A 17,966-nucleotide genomic window follows, 5' to 3' on the forward strand; every position below is an offset into this window, starting at 1 on the left:
AGAAACACTGCTGGGTATGGCCTCCCAACCTAGGAGGGGTGCCAGTCGCACCATGACCCCCCTGATGTCCTGGATCCTGGCGGTGGCCAACCCTGAATTGGATGGGCGCTTTAAGACATCACAGCAGACACAAGGGGGTGAGTATCAGCACATTCTCCTATCTTTCTGCGCAGTGGAGGCGTCTGGGTGGGGGAGGAGGGCTGTGGGTGACATTAGGCCAGGGCGCTTTCTGTAGTGTAGTCCTCTCCCTTAGGCATGGCCCTGTGCCCCCGACCCCCACCTCGGTAGGGTGACAAGTACAGCCATTGAAGGTCCAGCATCTCCCATGTGCGCGTTTGACGTCTCTTGGCCTGTTGTCTTAGTCAGTAGTACAGAGTAGTGTACCCCGAATGCGCGGCTTAGTGCATTAGGCACCTGTGTCTGTCCTCTCCGCCAACGGTGTTGACATTGCATACACTCAACCTGGTCTTCTTTTTTCTCCCCCCCCCCTTTCTCTTCATCTTCTTGTGCATGTGTGCATTAGCATCATCAGGCGGAGGAGATTTGGCATCGGAGCACGAGGGAGCTGCAGGACACAAGGCCCCGGTGGGCCCAGGAACAGACACCGATGGCACCAGTGATCCGGAGGGCGAGGGGAGCACCACGACGGGGACCGCTGGTGAGAGCAGCGAAAGCGACACGTCCTCGGATGGGAGCTCCCTAGGGGTGGCGGCAACATCCGTGCCCCCCGCCTCTACAGGTACAGCCGCCACCCAGCGCACCAGCCTCGCCCTCCCAGCAGCCCCTCAGTCTTCGCTCCGTGCCGGTTCGCCCAGGAAGGCGCGCGTCTCCTTTGCCCCAGGCACCTCAGCCCCTGCCCCTGTTGCCCCTGCTGCCCTCAGTGCGGAGCTCATTGACCTGGTAAGGACGCTCATTGTTGGGCAGACGACCATTTTGAATGCCATCCAGGGTGTGCAAAGGGAGGTGCAACAGAGCAATGCGTACCTGGAGGGCATTCATTCGGGTCAGGCTGCCCATCAACGAGCGTTCACTGCTCTGGCCTCAGCACTGACGGCAGCCATTGTCCCTGTTTCCAGCCTCCCTCTTCTTACTACCTCCAGCCTTTCTCTGTCTCCTGTTCCTCAGCCTATCCCATCCACACCATCAGACCAGCCTGCACACACCTCAACACCCAAGAGCAGCTCATCCAAACACAAGCACCACAGATCCCACAAACACTCACCCAAGCAACACCCAGATGCAGACATGCCAACAGGCACTGCCACCCCTGTGTCCCCCTCCTCCTCGTCTCCCTCCTCCCTCCCTGTGACGTCTACACTCACACCTGCATGCACCCCAACATCAGCCAGTGCTTCCATCACCACCTCACCCTCCAGTACAGTCCACCCTCGTGCAGTCACCACCCCCACTGCCATTTACACGTCCCCTGTGTCCTCTCCCACTGTGTCTGTCACCCCCTCTTCCAAGACACACAAACGCAGGCAGACACCCACCCAACAGCCATCCACCTCACGAAAGCCTACAGCACCAGCACCTTCACCCAATGACAGCACACCTGACTCTCCTACAACCACCTCCTCTACCTCCACTTCCATCTCCACTTCTCCTACCCTTTACCTTGGCCCTAAAAAACTTTTCCTGGCTAACCTTAACCTCTTTCCCCCCGATGAGCTCCCCCATCCATCTTCAAAGAGTCCCAAGAGCACCGCAGCCACCATCAGCCCAGCTTCGGGTGTCACTGTTGTGCCTGGGTTCTGGAGCCCACCCTTTGCCAGCAGTGACACATCGATCAGCAGCAAGGACACGTCCAGCCCCCCCCCGGCAAGAGGACCCGCAAAAACAAGGGCCGCCGTGCGAGGACCGACAGGGCTGCCCCCAAGGAGCAATGTGCGGCCACTTCACCACCCACACCATCTAGGGGAGGCAAGGGCCCGAGAGCCCCATCAAAGGAGCGGAAGGGCAGCAGGAGCGCGGAGAAGGTGGACCCCACATGCCACATCCCAGCTGGGAAGGAGGACACTAAGGAGGCCAGGAGTCCGTCCCCGAAGGGTCCAGAAACGTCACGGTCTGAGGGCGACTGAGCAGGGAGTCCAGGCCAGGTCTGGCTCCCTTGACCTGCTGGATGAGCACCGCTGAACAGGGCCCGCGGTGCAGAAGAGCACCGCTGAACAGGGCCCCGCCGTGGAGTAGAGCACCGCTGAACAGGGCCCCGCTGTGGAGATAGGCACCGCTGAACAGGGCCCGCGGTGAAGAAGAGCACCGCTGAACAGGGCCCGCCGTGGAGAAGAGCACCGCTGAACAGGGCCCGCCGTGGAGAAGAGCACCGCTGAACAGGGCCCGCCGTGGAGATAGGCACCGCTGAACAGGGCCCGCCGTGGAGATAGGCACCGCTGAACAGGGCCCGCGGTGCAGAAGAGCACCGCTGAACAGGGCCCGCCGTGGAGTAGAGCACCGCTGAACAGGGCCCGCGGTGCAGAAGAGCACCGCTGAACAGGGCCCCGCCGTGGAGTAGAGCACCGCTGAACAGGGCCCGCGGTGCAGAAGAGCACCGCTGAACAGGGCCCCGCCGTGGAGTAGAGCACCGCTGAACAGGGCCCCGCCGTGGAGATAGGCACCGCTGAACAGGGCCCGCGGTGAAGAAGAGCACCGCTGAACAGGGCCCGCCGTGGAGAAGAGCACCGCTGAACAGGGCCCGCCGTGGAGATAGGCACCGCTGAACAGGGCCCGCGGTGCAGAAGAGCACCGCTGAACAGGGCCCGCCATGGAGTAGGGCACCGCTGAACAGGGCCCGCCGTGCAGAAGAGCACCGCTGAACAGGGCCCCGCCGTGGAGTAGAGCACCGCTGAACAGGGCCCGCGGTGCAGAAGAGCACCGCTGAACAGGGCCCCGCCATGGAGTAGAGCACCGCTGAACAGGGCCCGCCGTGGAGAAGAGCACCGCTGAACAGGGTCCCGCCGTGGAGAAGAGCACCGCTGAACAGGGCCCGCGGTGAAGAAGAGCACCGCTGAACAGGGCCCGCCGTGGAGAAGAGCACCGCTGAACAGGGCCCCGCCGTGGAGAAGAGCACCGCTGAACAGGGCCCCGCCATCTCAAGCACCGCTCCGCTGGGCCCTTCCTCTCAAGCACCGCTCCGCTGGGCCCTTCATCTCAAGCACCGCTCCGCTGGGCCCTTCCTCTCAAGCACCGCTCCGCTGGGGCCTTCATCTCAAGCACCGCTCCGCTGGGCCCTTCCTCTCAAGCACCGCTCCGCTGGGCCCTTCCTCTCAAGCACCGCTCCGCTGGGCACCGCCGTCTCAAGCACCGCTCCGCTGGGCCCTTCCTCTCAAGCACCGCTCCGCTGGGCCCTTCTTCTCAAGCACCGCTCCGCTGGGCCCTTCCTCTCAAGCACGGCTACGCTGGGCACCGCCGTCTCAAGCACCGCTCCGCTGGGCCCTTCATCTCAAGCACCGCTCCGCTGGGCACCGCCGTCTCAAGTACCGCTCCGCTGGGCCCTTCCTCTCAAGCACCGCTACGCTGGGCACCGCCGTCTCAAGCACCGCTCCGCTGGGCCCTTCCTCTCAAGCACCGCTACGCTGTGCACCGCCGTCTCAAGCACCGTTTATGGTTCACTGTGCCCACCATGCCTCCTCCTTGACCAGTGGAGACTGTCATCCACCTGATGGACTGTGGCTTTGCACTCCCCAGGATGGTCCAGTGGGCAGCCAACCCACTGTAGAGACATTGAGAGACTGTGGCTTTGCACTCCCCAGGATGGTCCAGTGGGCAGCCCACCCACTGTAGAGACATTGAGAGACTGTGGCTTTGCACTCCCCAGGATGGTCCAGTGGGCATGGTGGCTCCTCGTGGATCTGGCGTCGTGGACTCATGTGGCTGTGGTGCCCCCCCCTTCCCTTCCCCCTGAGGTGCCTGTAGTTTTTACATCTGATGCCCCTGCAGTGTTCTCTCCAAAGGACTCAGGTCTCCTGTGTGGGCTTTGCCCTTATTTCTCAAGACTTTGGCCCACGGACATGCTGAATTCGTAGGATGTGCAGGACTTGGTACTTCAGTTATACACTGATGTGTATGTCATTAGTTTTGTTGTGAATATCTTTCATGGTTGTACGATAATTTTCTGGAGCTTTTTGGTACATAAATATTTATTCCAAATTTGATTATGTCCTAGCATTTTTCAGGGGTGTTTGGGTGGTGTCACTTGACTTGGTGCTCTGCATTGGTGAGTACATAGTTGGGGGGGGGGACGCATATGTGTGTGCCCGTAACCTTTCGTCCTCCCCCTCCCGTGTGTCGTAGGTGCAGTACTCACCGTTGTCGTCTGCGCCGGACTTCGTACTCGTGGTAGATGAGAAGGTAGACGAGAGTAGGTAGGATGTTTAATTCGGGTTCCATGCTGTCCTCCTTCCTCCTGGAGTGCGTAGTGGTGAGCGTTTTCCCGTCCGTAGTCTGTTTCCGCCGTGTTTTTATCGGCGGTGCTCCCGCCCCGGAAAAGGTGGCGTATTGGTGAGTTGGAATAGTGTGGGCGGTACATTGTCTGCCGCCTGTCTGTTGGCGGTGACCGCCGCGCTGTTTGTTTGTACCGCCGTGGCGGTCGGAGTGTTAAGGTGGCTGTCTGTGTTGGCGGTTCCCGCCAGGCTCAGAATCCCATATTTTTTACCGCCAGCCTGTTGGCCGGTTGGCTGCCGCTTTAACACCGACCGCCAGGGTTAGAATCACCCTCATAGTACTGAGTCTCGATTGATGAATTCTAGATGTTGTGTTTCTGAAAGTTTCACAGGATAAACTGGGTATTATGTGGTTTGCTCAGGAACGGGTGATGTTAGTGCACTGAAACTGTGTAAATGTCCTGTGGATCATGCACGCTATAATCCATTGTTTTGGTAGTGTGCTATATTTTAAGTTATAAATTGGTAATTGTGTTTTTGATTCTTAATTTAAGCTCCACGCTATTGAAGGTTACATCTAAAAAATCCGAGTGAGCATTTTTTACCAGCCTGTCTTAATCCAGGCCATGTTTTTTGTTTTTTTTAAAAAATGTTTTGTTCTTCTATATGAATCAAATTTGAAAATACTAATGATCATATAAATTAGGGTTATTTAGAAGCGTTGATTCTCAGAAATACCAGAATGCTCAGACATGTTGTCATTTCATAGCAAATTATAAGTATGAAATCATTTATTTATATTGTAATAATGCAGCACGCAAAACAATCTACTATATTGCTTGAAACTACTTTATTAGAATTTAATCAATGCAACATCTCAAAGTCGAAAAAGCAATCTCTGTTGACAGTACTTTACATTATTACCTAATTATTCAAAAATGGGATCACTATCCTAAAAACCGATGCATGTTTTTTTCTATAAAAAGCCATTTTACACGAAGCATTCCAAACAAATAATATATTCTTGTACAACGTTCTACATGCTTAATATGGAGATGTTTTAGGACTCACATAAGTAACTGAAAGAAGTTAATTTCTGAAACCAAATTTTAAATAGGTCATTCAGGTATTGCTCTCTAAGGCCCATATTTATATTTTTGTAGTGCTGCATTTGCGTCATTTTTTGAAGCAAAAGTGGCGCAAACATACAAAATATAGGCCTATATTTATACTCCCTTTGCGCCGGATTAGCGTAAAAAAAAAAAATGCAAATATGCGCTAAAAAAGTATAAATATGGAACTTAGGGGGTCATTCTGACCCTGGCGGCCGCCACCGACCACGGGAGCACCGCCAACAGGCTGGCGGTGCTCCCACGAGCATTCTGACCGCGGCGGTTCAGCTGCGGTCAGAAGCGGAAAGTCGGCGGTCTCCCGCCGACTTCCCGCTGCTCGGGGGAATCCTCCATGGCGGCGGAGCGCGCTCCGCCGCCATGGGGATTCTGACACCCCCTACCGCCATCCTGTTCCTGGCGGGTCTCCCGCCAGGAACAGGATGGCGGTAGGGGGTGCCGCGGGGCCCCTGGGGGCCCCTGCAGTGCCCATGCCCATGGCATGGGCACTGCAGGGGCCCCCGTAAGAGGGCCCCACTGTGTATTTCAGTGTCTGCAATGCAGACACTGAAATACGCGACGGGTGCAAACTGCACCCGTCGCACCCCTGCAACTACGCCGGCTCAATTCTGAGCCAGCGTCCTCGTTGCAGGGGCATTTCCTCTGGGCCGGCGGGCGCTCTTTTGGAGAGCACCCGCCGGCCCAGAGGAAATGTCTGAATGGCCGCCGCGGTCTTTTGACCGCAGTGCGGTCATTTGGCGGCGGTACCTTGGCGGACGGCTTCCGCCGTCCGCCAAGGTCATAATCACCCCCTTAGTGTTTTGTAATGTTGAGAATACAACACTATGAAAATAAGTAACTCGAATTAAACCACAGATAACTAAAGTAAAAAAGCGCAGCTTTGAAGGAAATATCCATGCTATGTACAAATAATCATATACGCAAACAATAAAACATGAGCAGGCGCTTGAAAGCACCATTGTCTGTCAAAACATGGGCCACACACAAACATTATAAATTATTTTAAAAAGTTGGACCAAGGAAGAGTATGCACGCAGTAGCGCAGTAAATAATGAAAGTGAGACATCGATAATTGAGATGTACTCTGCGCCAGGACGTGTGAAATTTACATTACCTGGCAAGCTCTCATTGGCATATCTGCCTCATTTTTGCTGTACATTAGAATGTCGATTTCTTTCACCATCATTCTGAGTGCCAATAAATCCTACAATAATCTAGGTTCAAATAAATCTGTGTTGTATAGCACAAACGACAGCCTTTTTTTTATAACCAAGAGCCTAAATATTCATAATAACATTCTGGCTTAGACCATAAATCAATTTTGATTGGTGACATGTATTTGGTGGTAAAAGCAATGCTTGGTGCAAACACCATTTACAAACTTTTAGAAACGCATTAAATAAGCAGATTTGAATAAGTGATAAAAGGTGGCCAGAACATGTGTGCACATTTGCTCTGTTTCATTTCCTTGTAGTGGTGACGTGTTGTGTTTTTTTTATACTGCATTATTTTATTGCGTTTTTGATGTGTTCCAATCTGCTATGACTGTTTTGTTGTGTTGTACGCTTGAATGTTTTTTTGTTCTTGTAGTTTTGCGATATGCTATGCCATTGTGCTCTGTATTGTTATGTACTTAAGGGATACCAACTAATGCTACGTTTCAAAAGCAGCACATTTGTTTAAAGGCCCATGGACAAGCAACCATTGACCACCATCTTAGGTCGATGGCCACTATCGTAGGTGGTGTTTGAGTTCTTAACCTCCTCAAGACAACACTTAGGTGGCAGACACCTACCTTAAATTGTAATTTACGGTGATCATTTTCTGACAGACTACCCTTTTTCATTCCCTAAAAATATTCCATTTGAACAGATGTATAAATCTGTAATGAATGTATTTGCACCAGTCTATTGATATGTTCTATAGCAATATGTTGCCTTGTGCATGCAGAGACGCACGTGAGCAGGTTTGATGAGGCCAGTGACCACACGCACAATGCTGGGCCACGATGAGTTTTTTGAAGCAGTTCCATGTATTTTCCCAATTGTTCTTTTGAATTAGTTTTTTTTTCCCTGCAGTTAAGTCTTTCTTGTGCTGTTTGTTTGTTTCCCCTTATATATAGCATGACAATTCCTAAATCAAGGGCATCAGAATTCAATATGGGCATATCTAAGTTAAGCCTTTCCAGAGTTGTTTCCTGGTACCTTTTCCTACCTCCTTGATGTTTTTCTTATCCATCATTTATCTGCCACATCTTGCCACCCATTCACGTTTTCTTTTCTACTGATAAGCTGGTGAGTATGATAAATTGTGTTGTTGATTGAGAGGGGTGTGAGCCCTGGTCAAGCAACAGCCACAATCCATTGCAGTGTAAACCACAAAAAGTCACCAATTTAACCTGCGCTTATTCCTGGGTACCTTGGCACAAGAACCAGTCAGGCTTATCTTGGAAGCAATGTGTAAAGTAGTTATGAAGCACAAACAGTAATGAAGTGAAAACACAACTCACGGAAAATCACAAAGCATTTTAGAAAAGTAGATTCAATTTAAATACGTAACATCAAAATGACAAAAGTCCAATCAGTAGAACTAGAGTTATGATTTTTTTTTTTTTTTTTTGTGAAAAATAGCACCTAAAAGATCAATGCACCAGCCAAGGACATCTAGTTGTGCAAGACTGGATCAATGTAAAAAAAATATAGACAACCGCAATGGAGCACAGTTTGGATGTAAGAAGTGGATTGGGCCCGGCCAGTGCTTCACTTCAGACTTTGAAGAAATTTAGAGGAAAAGTGTCTGAGAAGGTAGAGTTCAGCAGGGTAAGGCTATAGAAGATGTCCGAGGAGGGAGTGTCATCTTCGGATGGCCTTGGGTCAAAAATGCAATGAAGAAACTATGTTCAGACTTAGGACCTCATTATGACATTGGCGATAAATCCCACTTACTGCCATGCTGACTGCTGCCAACATACCGCCGCTGTGGCGGATATCCGTGTTCACCATATTATTATGACATACATACACCAATCCATCACTATTCAGCCACACACACAAGTCTGCCACACCAAAGGTCAGTGATAAACTGGCAGGATCAAAACCCACACCGTTACGCCAACAGAACAACGCCCACCACATTATGACCCATGAATCACCACGACTGACATTCAATGGGGTAAACTATTGGCGGTACATACCGTTGCGCTCAAAATACACACACACAAACAAAACAACACCACATTGGACAATTCAAACTACACACACTTGACACTTCTACACACAGCACACCCACACACCCACACAACTGTAAAACACACACCCACATTACCCACAACCCTTTACCATTACAAATATTGGCACGAGACAGACACCATGACCACAGACAAGACCAGAGAAACACACCACCATCACCTATACACCACCCACGCACCTTACCACACACACCCCAACACATCACCCTACACACCCTCACCCACACTACTCACACAACACCCATGGCACCACAACAACACCCCAGGTTCTCTGAGGAGGAGCTAATAGTCCTGGTGGTTGAAATCATCCGGGTAGAGCCACAGCTATTTGGAGCACAGGTGCAGCAGATGAACCTGGCCCATCAGGGACCTCTGGAAAGTCGGTTACCCAGCCACAGTCCCACATCACCACAGAGCCTCCCCCCTCAGGAAACACCACCACAGCACCCACCCAGCGGAGCCATACCTCTGTCTCCAGGACACGTCAATCAGCAGTGTGTCCACCACTACAGAGACCTCAGGGCACACCTCATACCCAAGACAATCAGGGACCTGGGGCAGTGGCAGTGGGCACATAGTTCAGGGGACAGAGGCACAGGACAACAGGAAAGCTGCAAGGACTGCTGTGTGCCAGGGGGAGGACAGGCCCAGGGAACCAACTCTCCAGGAAGCACTCACTGAGTGCTGGGAGCATACAAACATTCCCAGGATACGCTGGGCCAGCTACTGGCCAACGTGCAGGAGATCAGGCAGCTGCAGGAGGGACAGTACCAGGGGATCAGGGAGGGCTTGAAGGCCATTAACACCACCCTGAGTAGCACAGGGATCCACCTGTTACCCCTTCAGGAGGCCAAAAGTACATTCAATGATCCTTCTTGTTCGCCCGTGTGACTCATTGTACATTTCCTCAGCCCTTGTCCTGGGATTCCTCACAGGGGTCAGTAGCCATGATAGGTTGGGGTAACCTGAATTACCTGCAAATATCGAGGGCACTTAGGGCCCACACCATACCCATACAACAACATCCACTTGTGAAAAATGGATTTCTTAACTTGGCGTGAGGGCTCTTTTTTGTCAAACATTTCAGTTCCATTTGTTCTGTGTTACGAGCAAAATATTATGACTCAGCCCTGCACAATTTTTCTGTCCTTGCAAATGTGCTGGTTTTATAGAGTTGCTTTTGAAACTTGTAGATGGGCTAATCACCCCATGTTCTAGAAATGTTATCTCTGTTTTTGAACATCCTGTTCTTGTGGTTTAAAGGTGCTAAAGGAAATGTTTGCATGAAGGTGTCTGGAAATTGTGACGCATGCATAGTGTGGTAAAGTGTTTTTTTTTTGTTGCAATAAAAGACATAAAAGGCTAAGGGAAAGTTCAGTTGCTATGGACAAATAGTTCTCTTTTGATACTCTTTGGAGGTGACCGCTGCAGCCAATAAAATGCTATCTTGAAGCATAATCAGAATCCTTGTATTCTATCTTGTAGAAATCCAGCCTCTTACTAGAAGAGACTCATAAATTAAATTCACAAACTTGGTGGCGCAACGGAGACTCAAGGAGAGATATTCGACAGACTAAAAGGCTGTGACAGAGGAAGGAGACCGGAGACCACGGATCGTGGGGGCCCCTGCTAAATGACAAGTTTCTTGCAGCTGCCATCTGAAGTCCCCAACTTCAAACCCCTGTAAAGAATTTCTCCCACTGAGTCCCAATAGGAGGCCGAGGAGACAAGGATACGAGGATCAGGACCCGACATATTTGGTGAGACTGCTCTATGTCAGTTGTAACTTGTAAACTTGTAAACTTGTATCCTGGTATTAACATCATATTCATCTTGGTATTTGATCTTGGTACTTGTTTGTGACCTTTTCATGGTGATCTCCTCAATTAGAATCACTATGAGTAAGTTCGAGAAATGCATTTCTGAATGTTGCTGTTGTTTCTGGACCCCTTGCCTGGACGAGTCTATACCTGTGCTAGCCGAGGGAAGTCCAGCCTGGATAGTAATGAAAAAATATGGTGCGGGCCCGACCCTCTAAGGCCCAGTTTGGCACAAGTATTCGAAGAAAGTGGGAGACAGACGGTGCCCATTAAATGGATCCTTTGACGATGCCAAATTAAATTTTTTACAACAGTCTTTATTTAAGAAAAATGTTAGACAGGCAATGTGAGACAGTTATCAGACTTGGGAAAAAGAGGCTAGAAAAAGGGCCATGAATGAGGCTAGGGAATATGAAAAAGAAAAACAAAAACCGTCAGCCTTGAAATTGAAAGAATGTAGTGACGCAAAAAAAAGAATAGAATATTGAAGAGGGAGACAGGGAATTTAGAATGACTACAAATAAACATATGACAAAAGACTACACAGGATGATTTGTTGGAAAATCTTTTGGATTATCCTCCGCCTTATGTTCCCGTCCAGCCCAATGCTCCTGTGCAAAATGTTAACATTAATATCCCTATTCCCGTTTCTCATGTTACTATTCCTCCTCCCCATGGATCTGCCCCTAATGTCCCCAATGTTGGCCATCAGGTTCATCAGGTTCTTGGCCCTCAAATATTTATTCCGGCCCAGACTATAAATATTCCTCCCAACCCAGTCCCCATACAAACTGCGCAAAATGCTGCTATACCAAACACTACAATGGGAAGAATACCTCAATTGAATAATGCTCAAAGTATAATGGTGACTCCAATGATTCATTCTAACATGAAACAAGAAACTATTTCCTATACTCCACAACAGTCACCATACATTAGTAACAATGTTAAATCTAGGAAATCCAAGAAGGGACACAGGCCCTCCTCTGTAAGACAAACTTCAGACACCACTCTATGTAGTGCTCGGAAGGACCCCACGGTGACGTTTTCTCACATTACACATTAGTTTGCAAGATGGTTTCCTCTCTGAAGGAAAAAGAATAAGTGGATCCCGAACAAATGGAGCGGCTTTGCCGGTCACTGCAAACAGGTGGATGATGGATGCTCCATACACAAATTCAGCCATCACTTTACATGAATTTAAAAACTATAATGATTTTGAATAACATTGTCTTTTGGACTTGGGGGGTTATTCTAACTTTGGAGGAGTGTTAATCCGTCCCAAAAGTGACGGTAAAGTGACGGATATACCACCAGCCGTATTACGAGTTCCATAGGATATAATGGACTCGTAATACGGCTGGTGGTAAATCCGTCACTTTTCCGTCACTTTTGGGACGGATTAACACCTCCTCCAAAGTTAGAATAACCCCCTTGATGTCTAAATGGATCAGGGGAGCATGTTCTGAAAATTATATAGATGCACCAACTAACATAGGCCTCACCCAATATCATGCTGGCACATTTAACATGGCCCATATTGACAGAATAAAGGCAGTTAAGGAGTTGTTAGACACTGCACGATTACTAGCTGAACTTCTTAAAGCGCCGGGGGGGATGATAGCTTAGATGACATAACACGTCAGAGACCCATAAGGGAAATGCACCCTAGACCTGATCCCGTCAACCCCAATGCGTTTGTTTCACAATATGTACATACTCCTTGGCAAAGGTCTGAACTTCTTAACATACGAAAGGGCCTTCCTGACTTTAGAGAAAATCCATCCAAATTTTATGAGGAATTTGAAGCTGCTAGTAGATTATGGCCCTCATTACAACATTGGCAGTAAAAGCCATATACCGCCGTGCAGAAGACCATCAACACACCGCCGCGGCCGCGGAAAACTGCCACAGCTATTGTGACCCACAGCACGGAATCCGCCAAAATTCAGACACCATACCAAGTCCGCCACACCAAAGGTCAGTGATAAACTGGCGAAAACAAATCACGCCAACAGAAATACACCCACACCATCACGACACACGAATCCACGCAGCGGTCTTTCAACCGCGGTATTCCATTGGCGGTACACACCGCCGCGCTCAAAATACACACACTCTTACACAACACTACCACATTGGACAATTCGAAATACACACACCTGATACACATACAAACACCACTCCCACACCCCCAATACAATATAAAACACACACCCACATCACCCACAAACCCCTACGACCAAAAATCACGAACGAAGGCCAGAGAGAGACACCACCATCAACAATACTAGCATCGACAGGCACACAACACCATCACTCACATAACTTCCACGCACTTCACACTACACACCACTACATATCAGCACACTTATCACCTCACACATCACCTACACCACCCCATGGCACGGCAAAGACACCCCAGGTTCTCGGAGGAGGAGCTCAGGGTCATGGTGGAGGAAATTGTCTGGGTAGAGCCACAGCTATTCGGATCACAGGTGCAGCACACCTCAATTGCAAGGAAGATGGAGCTATGGCGAAGAATAGTGGACAGGGTCAATGCAGTGGGACAGCACCCAAGAAATCGGGAGGATATCAGGAAGAGGTGGAACGACCTATGGGGGAAGGTGCATTCCGTGGTCTCAAGACACCACCTTGCGGTTCAGCGGACTGGCGGCTGACCCCCACCTCCTCCCCCACAACTAACAACATGGGAGGAGCAGGTCTTGGCGATTCTGCATCCTGAGGGCGTCGCAGGAGTAGGTGGAGGAAAGGACTCTGGTAAGTCAAATCTGAACTATTACATCCCCCATCCTACCTGCATGCTATCACATACCCCACCCTCACCCGCATCACTCTAACTCCTCACAAATGCCCCAACATCACAAACCACACATCCTAACCCCAAGCCCTGCATGCAACAACAAAGCATGGACACCCATCACTAAAGCGTGGCCACTGCACATACCCATACATCCCCCTAAACAATCATCACACAAGGTCCCACAAAGGAATGTAAGCACTGGGGTACACGGTCACCCACCCATTGCACACCATGGCACACACAGATGTAATAAACATCTTTTTATTCCCCTGAAGGACCCCTACCCAACGTCACCGGCAGGAGGGTCCACACATGTCCACACCCCCAACAGAAGAGGCCCACAGTGATGACAGCACCTCTGTCCAACTGGATCGAGATGACCAGCCCGGCCCATCGGGGACCTCGGGACAGTCGGTTCCCCTCACACAGTCACAGGCAACCACAGAGCTTCCCCCCTCTGGAAACACCAGCACAGCACCCACCCAGCAGGCCCATACCTCCGTCCCCAGGACACATCAATCAGCAGTGTGTCCACCACTACAGGGAACCCAGGCTAACCCACCACCCCAACAACAAAAGGGACCTGGGGGCAGTGGTAGTGGGCACACGGTCCAGGGGACGGAGGCCCAGGAACACAGGGGAACTGGGAGGGCTGCTGTGCGACAGGGGGCGGACAGGCCCAGGGAACCCACTTTCCACGAGGCCCTCTCCTCCATCATGGGAGCTTACCACCACTCCCAGGAGACGATGGCAACGGTTCTGGCCAACTTTCAGGAGACCCAGGGCCTGCAGGAGGAACAGTATTTTGCCTTGAGGGAGGAAGTCAGAACCATCAATTCCACCATGGGCAGCATCGTAGGGATGCTGGAGGAAGTACTCAACACCAGGAGGGACTCTGTGGCACTACAAGGGGCCCCTGACACTAGCCTGGACGATGAACTGCCCACCACCTCTGCCGGCGCTAGTGGACAGGAGCCACCGCAACAGGACCAGCACTCCAGCACCCCACCCCCTGCAGAGGGAGAACCACCTCGCAAACGGTCCCTGAGATCCAGGACAAAGACAGAGAACGATAACAAGACCCCCACCAAGAAATGGGACCACCCTGATTGTCATCCTACTGTCCCACTTTGTCACCCTGTCCATCCTTATACTGCCCCAGCTCCACTTCCTATGCCCATTTGGGCAATGCACCTGTGAGACTAATAGACTGGACTCTGCCATGGACATTGCTCCGATATCACCCCTCACCATTTTGCTACCCTTTCCAAGTTTGAGCACTAAAATAAACCCCCTTAAAGCACAAAACAATCTGGAGTCAGTCTGTGATTTCTGAATACTGTATTAGCAATTACTGTGGCAAAAACTTATTTCATTTGTAATTTCAACATACCTATGTCACACAGCTCTAGTCCATGAGGAATCAAAGCAGATGTCACACTGTGGGACCCACATCTGTGAAATCGTAAGGGAAAGTGACAACTCAGTGACCATACACTGGGTGAAAACGACAGACAGTAGAGAGGTAGTAGTGTTTAAGTACATGTAGTAGGCAGGTTTGTATTCCTACCTGTGTTTCACTGGAAATATTGCTGGATCACTGAGTCCCTGTTGTCCATGTCTTCTTCCTCTGCTTCCTCGTCTTCACTGTCCACAGGCTCCACAGCTGCAACAACACCGCCATCAGGACCTTCCTCCTGCAGAAAACGCACCTGTCGTCGCAAAGCCAAGTTGTGAAGCATACAGCAGGCCACGATGATCTGGCACACCTTCTTTGATGAGTAGAATAGGGATACACCTGCCATATGGAGACACCTGAACCTGGCCTTCAGGAGGCCGAAGGTCCGCGCGATCACCCTCCTAGTTCGCCCATGGGCCTCATTGTAGCGTTCCTCTGCCCTTGTCCTGGGATTCCTCACTGGGGTCAGTAGCCATGACAGGTTGGGGTAACCAGAGTCACCTGCAAATGGTGAGGGACAACTGTTAGACACACACTAACCTGGAAGGATATCCCCAGACCCAGACAACCATTCCCACTGACTAGCGTCCATGTGCTCACCTAATAGCCACACACGGTGCCTCTGGAGTTGACCCATCACATAAAGGATGCTGCTATTCCGCAGGATGTAGGCGTCATGCACTGAGCCAAGGAACTTGGCATTCACATGGGAGATATACTGGTCGGCCAAACATTCCATCTGTACATTCATCGAATGATAACTCTTTCGGTTTCTGTACACCTGATCACTCCTGTGGGGGTTACCAAAGCCACATGGGTCCCATCAATGGCACCTATGATGTTGGGGATATGTCCCAGGGCATAGAAATCACCTTTCACTGTAGGCAAATCTTCCATCTGAGGGAAAACGATGTAGCTCCGCATGTGTTTCAGCAGGGCAGACAACACTATGGACAACACGTTGGAAAAAATAGGCTGGGACATCCCTGATGCTATGGCCACTGTTGTTTGAAATGACTCACTTGCAAGGAAATGGAGCACTGACAGCCAACTGGGTACACAGTTCCTGGATTGTGGCATGGTCAAGCTTGTATGTGATTATCACATGTCTGTCCTCCATTGTCGACAGGTCCACCAAAGGTCGGTACAACGGAGGATGCCGCAATCTCCTCACATGTCCCAGCGGACGGTGCCTATGAAGGACAACAGCAAGCACAGAGTCAAACAACTCAGAAGTACGTACCCACAGCTTACACAGAACACCAATCATCATCTAAAAAGTGGCCTGTATGTGTGTTGAGTCTAGGCCTAGGTATGTGTGACACAGTTGAAAATGAAGCCATGTGGGCCCCTGAAATGGTGGCTGCCTGACATGTAAAGTGGGACAATGGGATGTGAGGTAACTGCACTGGCGCTGTACACCGTTGCGGTAGGCGGTCGAAGATCGCGGCGCAATGCTGCATTGGTTAACATTGGACCCTATGGGTCCCAGGAGCCAATGAGGATGTACGCCGGCGGTGACGGTAAGCACCGCCGCGGACGTGACCACCATTTTCTATCACTTCAATCACTCAATACCTGATCTTCGACAGGAGAGGAGGTACACTGCAAGTGCTGCTGTGACCGCGGTCTGGAAGAGACAATGGCTCGAGTGTCTGGGGAAAGGGCCCCTGCCTTCACATCAGAGGAGTTGGAGAAACTCTTGGATGGGGTCCTCCCCCAGTACACACTACTCTACGGTCCTCCATACAAACAGGTAAGTACACTGGGAGCATGCTGTATGGGCTATGCCTGTGTGGAGAGGGGTGGATGTAAGAAGGAAGGGGGAGAGTGCGGCGTGTATGAAACAACGGTGAGTGCATGTGCATCATGGCAAGGGTAGGGATGGGGGCCAATCACTTTGACGGTGCAGTTGGTAATACGTTTCTCTTCCCCCTGTACAAATCATGTAGGTCAGTGCCCACCAGCAAAAATATATTTGGAGTGCTATCGCCAAGGTCCTCCGGACCCTGCGGGTCTACCACAGACGGAGCACCCACTGCCGGAAAAGATGAGAGGACATTCGCCGCTGGAGCAAGAAGACGGTGGAGGCTCAGCTGGGGATGGCCTCCCAACGTGGGAGGGGTGCCCGTTGCACCAAGACCCCCCTGATGTTCTGGATCCTGGCGTTGGCGTACCTGGAGTTGGATGGGTGCTTGAGGGCATCACAGCAGCCACAAGGGGGTGAGTACACTCTCATTCTGCTGATTTTGAGAGCAGTGGAGGGGTCTGGGTGGGGGAGGTGGGCTGTGGGTATCCCTTGGCCAGGGCGAGTTCCGTAGGCAAGGTCCCTCCGTAAGGCAGGCCATGTGGCACCCCACCGCACCTCTGTAGAGTGCCAACTACACCTAGTCATGCCTCTGTGTCATCCATGTGTGCAGATGTCGTCCATAGCCTAGTAGGCCATTTCCCAGGAATTGAACAGTGGAGCCCAAGAGCGCGGCGTAGTGCAGGGGGCTTCTGTGTCTGTCGTGTCTGTCAATGGTAGCGGTAATGCATGCACTCAACATGTCTTTCTTCTGTCGTCGTCCCCGTTTTGTGGTCTCCCTGTTCTTGTGTGCATTAGCATCATCAGGCGGAGGAGCAGTGGCACCGGAGCACGATGGGTCTGCATCCCACATGGCCATGGAGGGCCACACTATGGAACTGGACTTCACCAGTGGGACGGAGGGCGAGGGGAGCTCCACGGTGGGGACAGGAGCTGAGACCAGTGACACGGACTCGTCCTCTGATGGGAGCTCCCTTGTGGTGGCGGCAACAGCTGTGCCCCCCCATCTACAGGTACAGCCACCACCCCCACTTCCAGCACCGCCCTCCCAGCAGCCCCTCAGCCTTTGCCCCATGCCCGCTCACCCGGGAGGGTGGGCATCACCTTCGCCCCAGGCACCTCAGCCGCTGCCCCAGTCACCCCTGCTGCCCTCAGTGAGGAGGCCATTGACCTCCTCAGGTCCCTTCAGCGAGCTTTTCAGACAATGGCCTCAGCACTGATGGCAGCCATTGTCCCTGTCTCTAGCCTCCCCCCTCCAACTTCCTCCACCCAGACCCAATCCCCTGTACCCCAGCCTATC

This window comes from Pleurodeles waltl, chromosome 1_2, assembly GCF_031143425.1.
Source record: "Pleurodeles waltl isolate 20211129_DDA chromosome 1_2, aPleWal1.hap1.20221129, whole genome shotgun sequence".
In the NCBI taxonomy this organism is placed as follows: domain Eukaryota; kingdom Metazoa; phylum Chordata; class Amphibia; order Caudata; family Salamandridae; genus Pleurodeles; species Pleurodeles waltl.